Source organism: Mirounga angustirostris, unplaced genomic scaffold (assembly GCF_029215605.1).
Source record: "Mirounga angustirostris isolate CCGP_5_RB_7025 unplaced genomic scaffold, mMirAng1.0.hap1 SCAF_3, whole genome shotgun sequence".
NCBI lineage: Eukaryota > Metazoa > Chordata > Mammalia > Carnivora > Phocidae > Mirounga > Mirounga angustirostris.
The window spans coordinates 80,612,506-80,631,819 of NW_026991711.1; the positions used below are offsets into that span (position 1 = coordinate 80,612,506).

At 38.5% G+C, this 19,314-nt stretch overlaps 1 non-coding gene across 1 annotated transcript; it reads right to left on the reverse strand.

Annotated features, from left to right (window-relative positions):
• Positions 1-17,883: 17,883 nt before the first annotated feature.
• LOC135363940 (U6 spliceosomal RNA) lies at positions 17,884-17,985 on the reverse strand. Its single transcript, XR_010410385.1, has one exon. It is a non-coding gene; the product is annotated as a U6 spliceosomal RNA (small nuclear RNA).
• Between the last annotated feature and the right edge of the window lie 1,329 nt (positions 17,986-19,314).

The following is a 19,314-nucleotide window of genomic DNA, read 5'->3' on the forward strand; positions in this document are numbered from 1 at the left end:
TATGTGCTAGGTATACTATAAATGTATTTTATTTTTTCTTTTCTTAAAATTGAGATATAATTGATCAGTTCTTTTTTAAACTATTTTTTTAATTACAAAAGTAATGTAGCACGGCATAATGTAAGCATGAAGGCGTCTCTGCTGCCTTCCCTCCATCTTTGTTCTCAGAAGTCATTATCTTAACAGCTTGCTGGGGAAGATAGTTTCTGTCACTTATCGAGATCACCCAAGCTGCAGCACATGTGACTTAGGTTGAGTCATGACCCCTAAACATTTTTGAGCATCAGTAATGTTCATGTAGAGGGAATGAGACTCAGATAACAAACTTGAGAGTGTGAGAAATAGAATTTTGTTTTTCTATAACTTAAGTTTAATTTCTATTTCAAATTCGATTTGCCAGGTGGTATAAAGTCAGCTTTGCTGTGATGGAGGTCACCCCAGCTGTCCCGAGGGTTGGGTCTGTGTGGTACAGAGGGCTTATGTAGTTCAAGGTGTTTGGCGAGAGACCCTTCTGTCCCTGGAGTTTTCTATCTCCTAGAGGGACAAAACTGCTGTTGGTCTGATGTGGGAGACAGCAAACTCAAACTGTGAAACGTTAAGCATTAGGAGCTTGGTGGGGAGGCTGCACTCCCAGCTTCCATGGTACTACATACTGTGACATTTGACTTGCCTCCAACTGGGCCAAGCCAGCTTCGGGGAAGCTGTGCAACGGATCTGTTCAATTCTCTTCTCGTCTCACAGTGGACAGCTGCACAGAGGTTCCTGTTAGGAAGAACAGGAGACGGAGACGGTTTGAAAATGTATAAACTGGAGAGAAGGACCTGACCCACAGCCTCCATTTTCCTTGAGGCCCCTCCTCAGAGACGCAGCTCAGTCAGAGGCAGGTGACAGAGTGGGGCTCTAAGAGCTGCTCTGTGGATTCACTTCCATATATTTGGTAAAATTTATCATTCGCAAATAATGATTTTCCCCCACTTATTTCCAATCCTAACATCTTTTGCTTCTTTTCTTACTGCACTGACTTAGCCTCCGGGATAACGTTGAATAGGTTGGTGAGAGTAGGCACCTTTGCCTTGCCTCCGACTTTAAATGGACTACTTCTGATGCTGCACAGTAAAGTTTGATGTTTTTAGTAGATGCCCTTTATCAGGTTAAGGAAATTCTTGTTTATTCCACATTTGCCATGAGCTTTTTAAAAAATTATTTATTTATGTATTCAATAATATTCCAATAAGCAGAAACTAACAAATAATGAACAATTGTTGACTTTTAATTATTTTTCTGCTTTTTTGTTAGTAGACAATTTTTTAGAAGCCTCAAGGTTTACAGAAAAATTGAGCAGATCAGAGGTGCCAGGTGGCTCAGTCGGTTAAGCACCAACTCCTGGTTTCAGATCAGGTCATGCTCTTGGTGTCCTGGGATCGAGCCCCATGCTGGGATCCCTGCTCAGTAGGGAGACTGCCTGAGGATTTTTCTCCCTCTCCCTCTGCCTGCACTCCCCCCATCCCCGTACTCTCTCTCTCCCCCAAATAAATAAATAAACCTATTTTTAAAAATTGAGCAGATGATATAGTCCAGAGAGTTCCCATATAACCCAGCACCCCCCACATGCACTTTGCCCTATTATTAATATCTACATTAGTGTGGTACATTTGCTGGAATTAATGAACCAATATTGATACATTATTATTGACTAACAGCCATACTTTACTTGAATCTCCTTAGTTTTTCCCTAATGTCCTTTCACTGTTCCAGGATCCCTTCCCAGGAAACCAGATTGCACGGACTTATCCGGTCTCTTTTGGCTCCTCTTTGCTATGACAGTTTCTCAGGCTTTTCTTGTTTTTAATGGACTTGGCAGTTCGGAGGCACACTGGCGAGGTATTTTGCAAAATGTCCCTCGGTTGGAATCCATCCGATGCTTTTCTTCTTAAAAAATATTTACTTATTTATTTATTTTAAAAATTGAGATAAAATTGACATATAGCATTATATTAATTTCAGGTGTACAACAGAGTGGTTTTTATGTGTATATATTTTGAAATGATCACCACCATGAGTAGTTAATATCCATCACCGCTCACAGTTAAAATTTTTTTTTTCTTCTGATGAGCACTTTTACGATCTACTCTCAGCAATTTTCAAATATATAACGCAGTCTTTTTTTTTTTTTTTTTTTGATTTTATTTGTTTGAGAGAGACAGACAGAGAGTGAGAGAGAGAGCACAAGTGGGGAGGAGAGGGAGAGGCAGGCTCCCCACAGAGCAGGGAGCCCGATGCGGACTTGATCCCAGGACTCTGGGATCGTGACCTGAGCCGAAGGCAGACGCTTAACCGACTGAGCCACCCCAGGCGCCCTATAATGCAGTCTTAATAGCTGTAGTCACCATCCTGTACAATATATCCTCAGGACTTACTTATTTTTTAACTGAAAGTTTGTACTTTTGACCCCTTTCACTCATTTTACTCACCTCCCAACCTGCTTCTGGCAACTACCAATCTATTCTTTGTATCTATGAGTTTGGGTTTTTGTTTTGCTTTGTTTTTGTTTTTTGATTCCACATATAAGTGCGGTCATTTTGAGTTAGTGTTTTCATCATTTTGAATAAACACCCAGAAGTGGAATTGCTGGATCGTAGGGTAGCTCTATTTTTAACTTTTTGAGAAACCTCCATACTGTTTTCCACAGTGGCTGCACCAGCTTGCATTCCCACCAACAGTGCATGAGGGTTCCCTTTGATGTTTTTCTTTTTTAAAAGATCTTTATTTATTTATTTGACAGAGAGAGACGCAGCGAGAGAGGGAACACAAGCAGGGGGAGTGGGGGAGGGAGAAGCAGGCCTGCTGCAGAGCAGGGAGCCTGATGCGGGGCTCGATCCCAGTACCTGGGATCATGACCTGAGCCGAAGGCAGATGCTTAACGACTGAGCCACCCAGGTGCCCCTGTTTTTCTTATTATTATATTGGGTTATGGGTTTTGGGGAAGAAGACCATAAAGGTGAATTGCTGTTCTCATCATATCAAATCAAATGTATATACATTCAGTATGATTTATCATTGTTGATACTGACCTTTCTCACTTGGCTGAGGGAGTGCTTGCTAGATTTGTCCATGGGAAGGCTACTCTCCCCACTCACACCCGTGCAATCCATTTTGTACTCTTTTTTTTTTTTTTTTAAGATTTTATTTGTTTATTTGAGAGAGAGAGAATGAGAGAGAGCACATGAGAGCGGGGAGGGTCAGAGGGAGAAGCAGACTCCCTGCCGAGCAGGGAGCCCGATGTGGGACTCGATCCCGGGACTCCAGGATCATGACCTGAGCCGAAGGCAGTCGCTTAACCAACTGAGCCACCCAGGCACCCCATTTTGTACTCTTTGAAAGAAAATCACTATGTACAGCCTGCACTTAAGGAGTGAGGAGTTATGCTTCATTTTCCTGAGGATGGAGTAGCTACATAAATTATTTGAAAGGCTTCTGTATGGGAGATTTATCTATTTTCCCCATTTATTCATTTATTCCCTGATATCATTATTAGGTGGAATATTTACAAGTACTGAGTCAATTTCTTCTGTTTTTCTTCCATTCTTTCTATTCATTCGTTGGTCAATTTTGGTAAGTTATACCTAAGAATTATTCTATTCCACTGAAGTTTCCAGATTTAATGATATAAAAATTGTAGTATTCTCCTAGGATTTAAACAACTTTACTGAATATGTAGGTATGTCATGCTTTTCATTCTAAATTTGCCTATTTGTAACTTGTTTTTCTTTTCTTATCAATTTTGCAAGGAGTTTGTCTATTTTATAGTCCTTGTGAAGAACCAGCTTTTATTGGGTTGATTGTCTATGGTTTTTACATTCTTTATTTCATTACTTTTACCCTTATCTATATTACTTTCTTCCTACTACTTTTTTTTTAAAGATTTTATTTATTTGAGAGAGAGAGAGAAAATGTGAGAGAGAGAGAGAGAGAGAGAGAGAGCACGAGAGGGGGGAAGGTCAGAGGGAGAAGCAGACTCCCTGCCGAGCAGGGAGCCAGACGTGGGACTGGATCCCCGGACTTCAGGAACATGACCTGAGACGAAGGCAGTTGCTTAACCAACTGAGCCACCCAGGCGCTCTTCCTAATGCTTTCTTTGCATTTGTTCTCTTGTCCTTTCCACAGTTTATTGTGCTTATTTTTAATCTTTCATGTTTTTACATAAATGCATATAAGGTATAAATTCCCTTTACATCCTGCATTAAGGGTTTTCCACAAGTTTTTAAAAATACAGTTCTTTCTGTTAAGTTAGAAATATTTCAAAGCTTTCATTATGCTTTTCTATTGGGCCAATGATATTTAGACGTATACTTTTAAATTTCTAGATATATGTGTTTTTAAAAACAAAAAACCAAAAAAAACCATATTTATTATTGATTTCTAATTTTAATAAATTATGATTAGTTATCATGGTTTGTGGCATATCAGGGTTTTTTTTTTTGCCTTTTTAAAATATTGAAGTATAATTAACATACAATCTTATATTAGTTTCAGGTATACAACATATTGATTCAGTAATACATTACTATATATTACTCAGTGCTCACCATGTTAAGTGTAGTCACAATCTGTCACCATAGAACATTATTACAATATTGTTATTATATTCCGTACGCTACTCTTTTCATTTCAGTGACTTATTTATTTTATAACTGGAAGTTTGTACCTCTTAATTTTACCCTTCTTCTCTTTCATCCATCTACCCACCCACCTTCCCTCTGGCAACCATGAGTCTGTTCTCTGTTTTTAAGAGTCTGGTGTTTTGGTTGTTTGTTTGTTATTTGTTTTGTTTTTTAGATTCCACATATGAGTGAAACATCTTCTTTATCCATTCATCTATGGATGGGCACTTGGGTTGCTTCCATATCTTTACTATTGTAAATAAAGCTGCAATAAACATAATGGTGAATATATCTATTTGAATATAAGTCTAGTGTTTTTTAAAAAGATTTTATTTATTTGAGACAGAGAGAGAGAGATCGAGCATGAGCTGGCAGGGAGAAGCAGAGGCAGGGGGACAAGCAGACTCCCCGCTGAACAGGGAGTCCCATGCGGGCCTTGATCCCAGGAGCCTGGGATCACACCAGAGCCGAAGGCAGATGCTTAACTGACTGAGCCACCCAGGCGCCCCTAAATCTAGTGTTTTTGTTTTCTTTGGGTAAATACTCAGTAGTGGAACTGTTGGATCATATCTTGTAGTGGAATTACTGGGTCATACTTTTAATTTTTTGAGGAATCTCCAATTTGCATTCCCATCAATGTACCAATTTACTTTCGTACGTAATTTATATTCCCACCAATAGGGTATGAGGGTTGTCTTCTCTACATCCTCCCCAACACCTGTTATCTTGTTATCTTTTTGATACTAGCCATTCTGACTGGCATGAGGTTCATCTCATTGTAGTTTTTATTTGCATTTCCCTGCTGATGAGTGATATTGAGCATATTTGCATGTGTCCATTGGTCATCTGTATGTCTTCTTTGGAAAAAAATGTCTCTTCAGATCCTTTGCCCATTTTTAACTTGGATTGTTTGATGTTTTTGGTGTTGAGTTGTATATGTTCTTTATGTATTTTGGAGACTAACCCCTTATTGGATATGCTGTTGGCAAATGCCTTTTCTCATTCAGTAGGTTGCCTTTTGGTTTTGCTCATGGTTTTCTTTGCTGTGCAAAAGCTTTTAATTTTGATGTAGCCCCACAGTTTATTTTTGTGTTGCTTCCCTTGCCTGAACAGACAGGTCTATGAATATGCTGTTAAGGGCTGTGTCCAAGAGATCACTGCCTATGTTTTTTTTTAGGGGGTTTTATGGTTTCAGGTATCACATTTAGTTCTTTAATTCATTTTGAGTTTATTTTTGTGTTGGTGTAAGAAAGTGGTCTAGTTTCATTCTTTTGCATGTAGCTGTCCAGGTTTCCCAGCACCATTTATTGAAAAGACTGTCTTTCTGCTATTGTATATTCTTTCCTCCTTTGTCATAGGTTAATTGACTGTATAGTTGTGGGTTTATTTCTGGGCTCTCTGTCCTGTTCCATTAATCTCTGTGTCTATTTTTGTGTCAGTACCATACTGTTTTGTTTACTATAGCTTTGTAGTATATCTTGAAATCTGGGATTATGATACCTTCAACTTTGTTCTTCTTTCTCAAGATTGCTATCTGGTATGACAGTTTACTTAGATACTGACATATGTCCTTCTAGTGTTTCAAGAAGTTAGTGTTTGATGGTGACTGCTAAGACCAGCTCAATACCACCAGCTTTTCATTGACATAGTCATTAGTGTCCCACCTGGCCCAACAGTGGCCTTTGTCAGGGTCTGACTTGCAGGGTAGAGGGGTGGGTTTTGGGCAACAAGTCCCCTTGCAAGATGCCCTTTATGTCTGTTCAGTGGCAGAGGTGTAACACATAAGAGTGATAATCTGACACCATTTCTGGTTTCCATTAATCTCAGCACTACATCACTCTGGCACAAGGAAACTGTTAATCTGGTTTGAAGAGGCAATTCCAGAATAATTAGCATAATTCCACACTGAGATATGTTAATTGAGGGGGAAGTGAATGAAAGGTCTTGGGGACACCCATTAAATCTAGCAACTGTGGGAAGGCCACCCTTTGCAAATCTGAATCAGACTCCATCCAGGTCACCAAGCCAGTGGCAACAGAGAAGCTGAAAAGTCTCAGGGCTCTTACCTGGATCTCTAGCTTTCTTTTCACCTTTTTTGTCTCATCTTTTCATTTTTCTTTAACATACATTTGTCCGTTTCTAAATCTTTTCAGTTTAAGCATTTCCTTTCTTTTATTTTCTTGCTCTTCATTTTCAGTCCTCTAATTTCACTTTCCCCTTGTTCTTTTTCTTTACTTGTGGGGGATATTTGCTTATTATGGATGTTTTAAAAGTCGCCTGTCTCCTTGCTTGGAACCAACATGTGCTTTAGGCAGGGAAAATTGTATTTAGATTGATTTATTAATGCACGCTTATTGTGCTGAAACTCCTGCCAAAGATACTAGTTAGAATTTATTTATTTATTTATTTTTTAAAGATTTTATTTATTTTTTGAGAGAGAGACAGTAAGAGAGGGAACACAAACCGGGGGAGTGGGAGAGGGAGAAGCAGGCTTCCCGCAGAGCAGGGAGCGGGATGCAGGGCTCGATCCCAGGACCCTGAGATCATGACCTGAGCCGAAAGCAGATGCTTAACAACTGAGCCACCCAGGTGCCAACTAGTTAGAATTTAGATGTGATGATAGGACATTCCTCTGGACAGTCTGGATTTGTAAAATAGATATTAAACTCTTTCTTTATTAGATCTCACTGTGCTTTGAGAGATTTATGGTCTTGTTTCCCAGTGGAGGAGAGGAAAAAATGGAAAATTCTATAGCCCACCAAAAGTATCCCAGTGATGCTGGCAATGGGGCTCTTGGATAGCAAGGCCTCAACTCTAGTAGTGAAAAGGAAGGGATCCTGTAGGAATCATTGCATTGAAAATGTATATGTTCAGTCAACCAATTGATCTATAATCAAACAAGAAATATTTGTGGAGGGCCTATGCTGTATGAGAGGCCCATGGTAGATAGTTTACAGATTACTAGGGAAATCTACCCAATCCCTAGCTATATTAATAGGGCAGGTTAAATGTAGGAAGGGGTAGACACAAAAGTATGAAGACTAATACAAGAGAAGATTGTTTTTCTTTCCTTAGCACTACTGGGTGGATGTACAGATTGACATAGGCCCCTCCTCTGTAAAACTACTGCAGGACGGAGGCTGATAGGGATACTTCTATCCTGAATGCATGGCCTCCGAGGTTGCCTTGGAGACCATTTTCATTCTAGCTAGCTGGAAAGGAAGGGAGTATGGAAGTGCAGGTGTGGGAGCTTTTTATGGGCCAGGCCCAGAAGTATAACTTCTACTTACATTCATTGGCTAGGATTTGGTTACATGGCTACATCTGACAGCAGCAGAGGAAATGAGCTCCAGGTCTGTACCCAGGGTGGCAAAAACGTAAATTCTGGCTAGGAGCTGGCACTGTGTCCTGCCCCAGCTAAAAAATGGGCTGTGTTTCTAATGTGAAACTATGGAGGACTTAAATTAGCTTCTTTATATTTTCCTATATTTTTCCAAGTTTATTATTACACGCATTACTTTTATAATCAGAAAAAAAATAGTATATCTTATTGTAAAAAATGTAATCCTGGGGTTTGGAACTTAGAACATTATAATTTTTTTTCTATACAAACAGTTAAAATGGCTGTTTTGATCCCCAGATGAGATTATAAAATCCTATATAACCCACAAAGTAGTTGAAAATATAAGGCTAATCTAATTAGTTATTAACTCTGCCATGCTTCTCAAAGAGATTTACGTCTCACTATGAAGCCAGCCTGAAATCTGCAAGGTAAGGTAGGACTGAGGAAGTGATAAGAAAGAGAACTAGGAGGAGTATCTGCCCCCTTTCCAGAGGTGAATGAAGTAAAAATGTGGAAATAGGGGCTTCCTCTATCCCTCCATTTTGCTACTCTTCCTCTCTCCCGTTACCTTAAGCTCTTTCCCCAGGCATGGTAGCTGGCACCTTCCCCAGGCATGGTAGCTGGCTCCTTCCCCAGGCATGGTAGCTGGCACCTTCCCCGGGCATGGTAGTTGGCTCCTTCCCCAGGCATGGTAGCTGGCACCTTCCCCAAGCATGGTAGCTGGCTTCTTCCACAGGCATGGTACTGGGAAATTCCCCAGGCATGCCCACTTTCTAAACTAATCCCTGCCCCAAAATCACCTCTTTATTTTCCCCTCTTCTCTCACTGACCTCACTTAGGGATTGTGGGGAAAACCTTATTTGATAATAATCAGATAATACCTTATCAGATAATTAATTATCTGAATTAAGTCAAATAGAATAATTCAACATTCAAATTGAATGTCCTATCAATGTTCTCCATCTGAATTATAAGTGGTTGGTAATACACCCACTTAGATTTCTCTGCGTATCTGCAGTTTTCAAGAAGAAAATTTGTTAAGCCAAATGCCTCTCTCATTGGTAGAATTTTAGGCAGAGTGACCTAGTCAAGATTGTCAGATATTTTTGGTAGATACTTTTGGTCAGAGACTCCATCCAGGCTTCTGTGGAAACCCTTCCCCTGAAGAGTTCAAATTTCTGTTTTTGCCTTTTATGGTGTCTTGCTGCCTCCATTTCTTAAAGCTCTAAATTTATTACAACAGAGACAGTCGTACTCTCCAAATATTCTTTGTGGGCCCCTACACTTCCTACTCTCTTTTCCAGTTGTGTTGGGCCCTGTGACACAAACAGTGTCTACTGGGCTATGAGTGGAAGAGTTGTAGGTCACTTCTGGGTAGGCCAGTGTGTCTTCAACACACACTCTTTCACCTGAGTGGTTACACGTGAAGACAACAGGATGGCAGAGGTGCTAAAGGAGGAGCCAAGGAGACCACTCTGACCCATGGCCAAATGTGATGTGATGAGAAAATCCTCTGTTGTATTATACCACTAAGATTTGGGGATTTACTTGTTCCCACTAGCCTAGCTTGTCCTGACTAATACAGGCTCACAGGCAGCAGAGAGGGTGAGTTATTGGGAGTGGAGGAATGGAAAAGGAGGGGTTTGTAGGCCTCAGTCAGGAATCACCTTGTAAGACACTCCTTGTTCTGACTACTTAATGAGGAAACTGGTGGTGTCAATCATGAGGGAACTGTTAAGGATGATGTCATCATCACCATCCGTTTGTGAAAAGTGGAGTAACATGGACAACTATGTTTGGATTTGGAGGAAGGGATTCCTGGAGAGGAAAGAAAATAGAGCTGGGAAGTTCAACTGAAAGGCAAGAGAATTTCTCTGACTTTAAGTACTTAGCTTCTGGCTGGAGACATCAGGATTACTAATCTCATGAAATATTATACCAAAGATTATACAAATATTAAATGTAGTGCAGAATAAAATAAATATTTGGAAAAAAGAGATTATGATAGGCTGGAAGACCAGGGAAGAAGAAAGTCTTCACAGAAGAATGGGCATATGAGATGGCCTTCTAACATACGTCAGATTTAGAAAGATGGGAGGAGAGGGCCTTCTGGTGGAAGGACTGATGTGCACAAAGGTTTTAAGTTCAGAAAATCCTGGGGCACCTAGGTGGCACAGCTGGTTAAGCATCTGACCTGGTTTTGGCTCAGGTCATGATCTTGTGGATCATAAGATCGAGACCCACATTGGGCTTTGCGCTCAATGTGGCGTCTACTTGAGTTTCTCTCTCTCCCTCTGCTCCTCACTCCCCTGTGCCCCCCTCATAAATAAATAAATTAATCTCAAAAGAAAAGGCCAGAAAATCCTGTTAGTCTAGTTTGACTGAGTGTACTATTTGGGGAGGGTACATAAGTAGAGGTGAGACTTCAGAGATAGACGGAGGACACACTGTAGAGAACCTCAATGCCATTGAACACCCTTAAACTTTATCTTGAAAAGGTGCTGTTACAATGTAATGGTGAAAAATTGCCAACCACCTTGATGCCCATCAATGAGAGGATAGATAAGTAAGTTACGATGCTGCCCATCTATGGTATACCATTCGGCCGTTATTCACATGGAAAGAGCTCCAAGGCACTGTTGAGTAAAAACATCAAGGACATGTGATACCACTTGTGTAAAGCAACACACATCCATACCTGTAAACTCTATAGTCCTGAAGGCACACACATATAGACACACACAGACGTATTTGAATGCATCCTAGGAAGGAAGGACACACACAAACTGGTAGCAGTAGCTACATCTGGGCAAAGGGCTTGGGACTGGCCACAATCTTACCTGCTCTCCAAGGTCAAGGCCTTGGAGAGCTTTTGAGGAGAATGGAGCCGAACCAGATTATTTCTGTCACCTAAGCCTGCTTCTTTCCCCAAGCGCAGCTCAAACTGGATTCCAACCTTGGTTATCATCTAGGTGGACTGGCTTGCTTTCCCATCAATTGAAATGCATTTGTGGCAATAGAAGGTAGTAAATCCCCTTGCAAAGATAAGCAGAGCTCTCTTTCATCAAAAATTATTTTTCACTGAGTAAAAATATTTCTGGTCAAGACATAGACATCCTTTTGAGAGTGATATTTTTAGTTTTCTTAAATGAGAAAATCCTTTATTGGAGTAAAACAAAACAAAACAAAACAACTGTTTATACCCAGACTACTTTCAAGAAAAATCTGAAATGTACAATAACATTAAAATACATTAATTAGGGGCGCCTGGGTGGCTCAGTCGTTGGGTGTCTGCCTTTGGCTCGGGTCATGATGCCGGGGTCCTGGGATCGAGTCCCGCATGGGGCTTCCTGCTCGGCAGGAAGCCTGCTTCTCCCTCTCCCACTCCTCCTGCTTGTGTTCCTGCTCTCACTATTCTGTCTCTGTCAGATAAATCAATAAAATCTTTAAAAAAAAAATAATTAAAGGTGCCTGGGTGGCTCAGTTGGTTGGGCGACTACCTTCGGCTCAGGTCGTGATCCCAGAGTCCTGGGATGGAGCCCACTTCGGGCTCCCTGCTCAGCGGGGAGTTTGCTTCTTCCTCTCCCTCTGCCGCTCCCCGTTTGTGCTCTTGCTTGCTCGCGGACAAATAAATAAATAAATAAATCTCAAAAAAAAACATTAATTAAAACCACAGAACAATTAAAATATTTAAAAAGAAAGACCAAAAATTATTTAGCTTACTCACCAATAAGAAATACATATATTTTTCAACTAATGATAGAGGAAAAGTTACCTACAGAATATATTTTGGTTCTCACCTCATATCATATCCCCAAACAAATTTCAGATATATTAAAATCACTATCAAAATACAACAAAGCAAGCAAAAATGAGTCCAAAATTGTATTTTAAAAAATGAGCAATAAGTTTTATCTCAGGATTGCAAAGATGATACAATATTAGGCAAATCTTCAATGTAATTCATCACTTTGACAAAATTAAAAGAGAAAAAAATCATACTATCGTTACATCAGCAGATGTAGAAAATGTCCAATTTTTGCTCATATAAATACTCTTTAATTTGTTAAAGTATATTGCCTCAAAATCTATAGCAAATATCATATTAAAGAGTGAAATGCTAGAAGAGTCTCATTAAAATGAGACTTGCAATATCCCTGTTATTGCCTCACAATTTAATAATACACTGGATGTCCTAGCCGCTGTAAAATTTGTACTGTCATATGAAATATTTGCCTATAGGGAAAAGCCAAGAAAATCTGGCTATGAGCTATAAACTACTGATAAGTGAGCTGAACAACTTATGTATAAATCATTTATAAATTCAGTAACAGAAAGATATTTGGAAAATCCTCAAATATTTTGAAATTAAGCAACAATATTTCTTTCTTTCTTTCTTTCTTTCTTTCTTTCTTTCCTTCTTTCTTTCTTTCTTTCTTTCTTTCTTTCTTTCTTTCTTTCTTTCTTTCTTTCTTTCTTTCTTTCTTTCTTTCTTTCTTTCTTTCTTTCTTCTTTCTTTCTTTCCTTCTTTCTTTCTTTCTAAGCAGGCCCCATGCCCAATGTGGGGCTTGAACTCATAACCCTGGGATCAAGTGTCAGATACTCTACTGACTGAACCAGTTAGGGATGTTTAGCAACAATATTTTTAAATAACCCATGGGTAAAAGAAGTCACAAAGGAAATTAGGAAATATTTTGAGCTGAATAAAAATGAAAATAAAAACACAACATATTATTTGTGAGATGCAGCATGAAAGTAGCACTGAGAGAGAAATCTGTAGCTTTTAATGTTTATATTAGGAAGAACAGGTCTAAAATCAACATGCTGCCAACTTAAGGTGCTAAAAGAATAAGTTAAACACAAATTAGGAATGGAATAATCAAGCCAAGAATAGAAATCAGTGAAATACAAAACAGTTAAGCACTACAAAAAATACAACATAAAAGTTTTGTTTTGTTTTTTTAATCAGTAAAGTGAATAAATCTAGCTAGACTGGTCAAGAAAGAAAAATAAAAAAGAGGATATCAATATGATCCTAGAGACATTAAAGGATAATAGATATTAAAATTCAATAATTTTGAAAACTTAAATGCAATAGATGAGTTTGCTGAAAGATTCAAATTACCAAATTACTAAAGATTCAAATCACCAACCGCTAGCAGAGATAGGGCAACTGAATGCATTACAGATGGAGATATAAAATAGCACTACTGTTTTGGAAAACAGTTTGGCATTATTTAGTCAAGAGAAATGAAAATGCATGTTCACAGAAGACTTGTTCATGGCAGCTTTATTCAAAATAGCCCCAAACTGAAAACAACCCAAATGTCTGGGGGTGAACGCATATAAAATATATAGTACATCTATACAGTGGAAGCAATGTAAAGAAATTAATTACTGATACACACAATCTGGATGGCTTTTAAAAACATAATGCTGAGAAAAGGAAGCCAGACACAAAAGAATATATGCTGTTTTATTCCATTTATACAAAATTCTAGGAAATACAAATCTGATCCATAGTGCTACAAAGCTATCAGTGAGTCCATGGTGCTTGGGGTCGCCATGGGTAGAGAATGGGAACCATGTGGGGTAATGGAAACATTCTGTATCATGACTGAGGTGTTGGTTACATGACGGTATGTGTTTCTCAAAACTCATCTAACTGTACACTTAAAGTGTGTGCATTTTATTTTATGTTATACTTTAATGAAATTGTTTTTAAAAAATTAATAACATTTTTATGCAACAACCAACTAGAAAATGTAATAGAAAAAGATGATAGCAACAAACTACAGGATACTTCAAATTAAAATGAACAAAAGTGTGCAAGAACTTTATGGAATCACTTATAAATAATTAAAAGACATGGGGGACATATGGGTGGCTCAGTCAGCTGGGTGTCGGATTCTTGATTTTGGCTCAGGTTATGATCTCAGGGTTGTGAGACCGAGCCCTGAGTCAGGCTCCACACTGGGTGTGGAGGCTGCTTAAGATTCTCATGCTGCCTCATGGGGTGCCTGGGTGGCTCAGCTTGTTAAACATCTGCCTTTAGCTCGGGTCATGATCCCAGGGTCCTGGGATCAAGTCCCACATGAGGCTCCTTGCTCAGTGAGGAGGCTGCTTCTCCCTCTCCCTCTGCCTGCTCCTCCCCCTGCTTGTCTCTCTCTCTCTGTGTCAAATAAATAAATAAAATATTAAAAAAAAAAGATTTTTTTCTCCCTCTCCCTCTGCCCCTCCCCCATCTCTCTCCCTCTCTAAAGAAAAAAAATATTGAAAGACATGGAAGATCCAAAAATAGAGAAATAGACCAAGTTTCATGAATGTAGAGATCAGTACCAAAGAGATGCAAATTCTACATAAACTGATTTCTTTTTTTTTTTTAAAGGTTTTATTTATTTGACAGAGAGAGCACAAGCAGAGGGAGAGAGAGAGAGAAGCAGGCTCCCCACTGAGCAAGGAGCCCGATGTGGGACTCGATCCCAGGACCCTGGGATCATGACCCGGGCTGAAGGCAGCCACTTAACCAACTGAGCCACCCAGGCGTCCCACAAACTGATTTCTATATCCAATGCAATTCGAATAAAAATTCCAAGAAAATCTTAGAATAAAAATTCCAAGAATGTCACAAACTATTCTTAAAATTCATGTGAAAGAATAAATGATCCAAGAATAGCTAAAGGATTAGTGAAAAAAGAAATTAAGAAAAAGGACTTGAACTATTGGGTGTAAGAAATTATCATGAAGCTATAGTACCTACAACACAGTGGTACTGAATCAAAAAAGACAAATGAAAATAGAAGAGATCAAAAATAGATCAATGGAATAGAAAACAGATACATGTAAGATAGCAGAGGTATTACAAATTGGTAGAGAATTGATATACATAAAAATTAAATTAGATTCCTTCCTCATACCACATACAAACAAAAGAAACAAAAACACAGGAAATACAGCTAATCTTGGGATAGGGAAGGATGGTATAAGCAATTGAAGAAACCACAAAAGGAAACATCAATAGATTTGTCGATAAAAATTTACAAATTTCTAATATCAAACAAATGAAAATATATGCACAATATTGAAAGAGAACGTATTAAAATTATCATTATCTAAATAACTCTTTTAAATCAATGAAATGATTCATATAGGAGAAAGACAATGAGCAGAGAAGAAATACATATTAGATATTAACAAACAAAGAAACATTATATAACTAGCAAGTGTATGCAAATTAAAATGAGATGCTGTTTTTTACCTACTAAATTGGTGAAGTTAAAATAAAACAAAAACCTGTATTATTCAATACTGGTGAGGGTGTGATGAGATAGGTATTCTCATCCATTGCTGGTAGAAGTGTAGATGGGCAAAAATTTCTGGAAAACAATTTGATAATGCCTTTTAAAAAATTTATACCTAGTGGCGCCTGGGTGGTTCAGTTGGTTAAGCATCCAATTCTTGATTTCTGCTCAGTTCATGATCACAGGGTTGTGAGATCTAGCCCTGCGCTGGGCATGGAGCCTGCTTAAGATTCTCTCTCCCTCTCCCTTTGCCCCCCCCACCCCCCCCCCCCGGCGTCGCATACACACATGCTGTCTCTCTCTCTCTCTCCAAAAATTATTCCTATTATATTAAAATTTATAATAGTTAAAAGCGAAAAAACTGAGTAACAAGTAAATCAGTGAAGGTATATTCATATTATAGACTTATGCAGCTAGTGGAGATCATATTTTGCAGATATATTTAGTTGTCATGAGGGAAATAGTCAATATTGATGGTCAGTGGAAAAAGCAACCTATAAGTTTATATAAAATTTATTTCTAATTTCTTAAACAAACAAAATATATGCGTACTATACGAACAAGATTGGAAATAAACATAACAATATTTTAACAGTGATCATCTCAGTGTGAAAATTGTAGATTTATATTTTCTTCCTTATGTTCTTTTAAACCAACTTTTCTACAATAAACATGCATTAGTTTTGCAAATAGAAAATATCTCTAAAACATCAGCAAGAATAAAGAGACATATGTACTAGACACCTCAAATAAATGACTTATTGAGAGTTTAAAAGAAACAGATTTAAGGATCTGTAAGTCGGAACAAAAGGAAAACAATCAGGTTACACAGTTCAGGTAAAAGCAGCGAGGAATTTTGTCAGGAGCAGCATTTACCAGAGTGTGTTCTGTGAATCCTAGTGCTGTTTGTATTATTGCTCAGTATGTAATATTAGGGAATATTATGGAATGGTGGAAGGGAAGTTTCCCTGGCTACTAAGGTTGGGTACAAAAGCAAGTTTCTTAACTTCCCTTAAACTTCTGATAAGCTAAGTGTTTGAAATACTATTATCCTTGGTTGTTAACATTCACATGCTTTAGACTCCAAATTGTACGCATTGGAATAAACATTCTGTTTTGTAAATCCAAGAGCCTAAGGTATCTTTTAGCCTAAATAGAAGCCCATTAATGATCAGAGTGCCAATGGAGAGGGTCAGCTTTTTTCAATAAAGACCTACAATCTGTTGAAGCTCTTAGTTAAATATTTGACCAAATTCTAGAGTTCTGTGCTGTTAACATGAAAGAGTCCATTTTAGTCTGTAAATATTAGAACAAATGTTACCAATTTACCCTTAACCATTATCACATCAAAACCTGGCCCTTGAGGTAGATATGATTTTTTTCCTTTTTTTTATTATGTTATGTTAATCACCATACATTACATCATTAGTTTTTGATGTAGTGTTCCATGATTCATTGTTTGCGTATAACACCCAGTGCTCCATGCAGTACGTGCCGTCTTTAATACCCATCACCAGGCTAACCCATTCCCCCACCCCCCTCCCCTCTAGAACCCTCAGTTTGTTTTTCAGAGTCCATAGTCTCTCATGGTTCATCTCCCCCTCCGATTTCCCCCCCTTCATTTTTCCCTTCCTGCTATCTTCTTCTTTTTTTTTTAACATATAATGTATTATTTGTTTCAGAGGTACAGATCTGTGAATCAGCAGTCTTGCACAATTCACAGCGCTCACCATAGCACATACCCTCCCCAAAGTCTATCACGCAGCCACCCCATCCCTCCCACCCCCCACCACTCCAGCAACCCTCAGTTTGTTTCCTGAGATTAAGAATTCCTCATATCAGTGTGGTCATATGATACATGTCTTTCTCTGATTGACTTACTTCGCTCAGCATAATACCCTCCAGTTCCATCCACATCGTTGCAAATGGCAAGATCTCATCCCTTTTGATGGCTGCATAATATTCCATTGTATATATATACCACATCTTCTCTATCCATCCATCTGTCGATGGACATCTTGGCTCTTTCCACAGTTTGGCTACTGTGGACATTGCTGCTATAAACATCAGGGTGCACGTATCCCTTCGAATCCCTACATTTGTATCTTGGGGGTAAATACCCAGTAGTGCAATTGCTAGGTCTTTTGGTAGCTCTATTTTCAACTTCTTGAGGAACCTCCATACTGTTTTGCAGAGTGGCTGCACCAGCTTGCATTCCCACCAACAGTGTAGGAGGGTTCCCCTTTCTCCGCATCCTTGCCAACATCTGTCATTTCCTGACTTGTTAATTTTAGCCATTCTGACTGGTGTGAGGTGGTATCTCATTGAGGTTTTGATTTGAATTTCCCTGATGCCGAGTGATGTTGAGCACTTTTTCCTGTGTCTGTTGGCCATTTGGATGTCTTCTTTGGAAAAATATCTGTTCATGTTGATTTTATATAATGTCTTATAATGTAGCTGTAGACAATATCATTGTTTTACCCCCAAGGTGTTTAAACTGTTGAATGAAGTTACTTAGTTGTATCCGTTAAACTTGAGGAAACTTTGCTCAATACATGCTCTTCCATTTTTTTTTTTTTTTAACATGGAACACTTCATGAATTTGTGTGTCATCCTTGTGCTGGGGCCATGACAGTCTTCTCCATATTGTTCCAATCATGTGCTGTGGAAGCGAACATCATGGACTTCCGTTTTAGCTACCAGGTATCATGCTCTTCTCAGTGACAGGCCAACAGATCCAGTTTAGGTTGTTTCTGGTTTGAACAGAAAAGGAGGCCAAACAGGCATACAGGTAACTCACCCAATAGGCTTAGCAGGTTATTTAAATGTAAGTTAAAAAGAAGAGAGGTGAGCACGCAGTTTTGTTTTCCACTGTTTAGAACTGGACTTTGATCCTTCAGAAGCTTCCTTCAGAAGCTATTTTTAATTATTTGTTGCTGTCAGAAGCATTCTTGTACAAATTTTGAAGGCCCACTAAGCCTGACAGGGCAATGTCAGGAGAAGGGATAAATTTCACCTTCAAGAGTTTATGAGCCAAATAGACTCTCCATGGTCCCAACCTGTGTTCTTCTAATGTCTTGTGATCTCACACCATTATCACTAAAAAAGTTTTGTGCAACAGACCACAATGGATGTGCTAATACATGAGATATGCTATAAACACATGAATTAAATTAAATAAATTAAAGATAAAGTGACTTTTCACTTTAAATAATATCAGTAATGATATCTTCATGCATTTATTAGCTAATACATCAAGGCAACACATAGCATGCAATTCATCATTAAGGGTAATATATATAAAGCCATATTTGAAATGGTTTTCTTAGATGATTCACATTTTTTTGCCATTTACTTCTTGGCTAACCTCATTAGAATTATCATTATGTTGATCGGCTCTTGGCCTTTTGGCTAAGATCAAGTGTAGAATTATCATTGTGGTTTTTTTCTTTAAGATTCTTTTTATTTATTTGTTTTTAAATGATTATTATTTTTCTTAAGTGAACTCATGACCCCGAGATCAAGAGTTGCATGTTCTACCAACTGTGCCATCCAGACGCTCCTTGTTGTTGTTGTTGTTGTTGTTGTTGTTGCTGTTGTTTTAAGTTAATTCTACACCCAACGTGGGGCTCAAACTCATGGTTTTTACTTCATAGTGCAACTTTGTAGAAAGCTTGAACTTGAAGTAGAATTATCAGCTTGTCCATTTTCTTTTTGTTGGCTTCTGTTCACATTACTAGCATTATGATTCAGGATTCTCACTAGAAACTTTTTAAGCCATTTGTCAGGTATGTCATGCTAAGTCTTTTAAAAAGCTAATGTCTCTGGGAGGATAACACATGCAGTCTTTAGTTCTGAATGTGAGTTTGTCAGAAATAGTAAGCTTGTCACGGTCAAGGCCTGAGAAACTAGTCTGTCAGTTATTTGAGGGACAGAATTCTTTGTATCCTCCTCAGTTCTTAGTAGAGCATCTTAAACCCTTTTGTTCAATGCAGTTTTTCCTGAATAA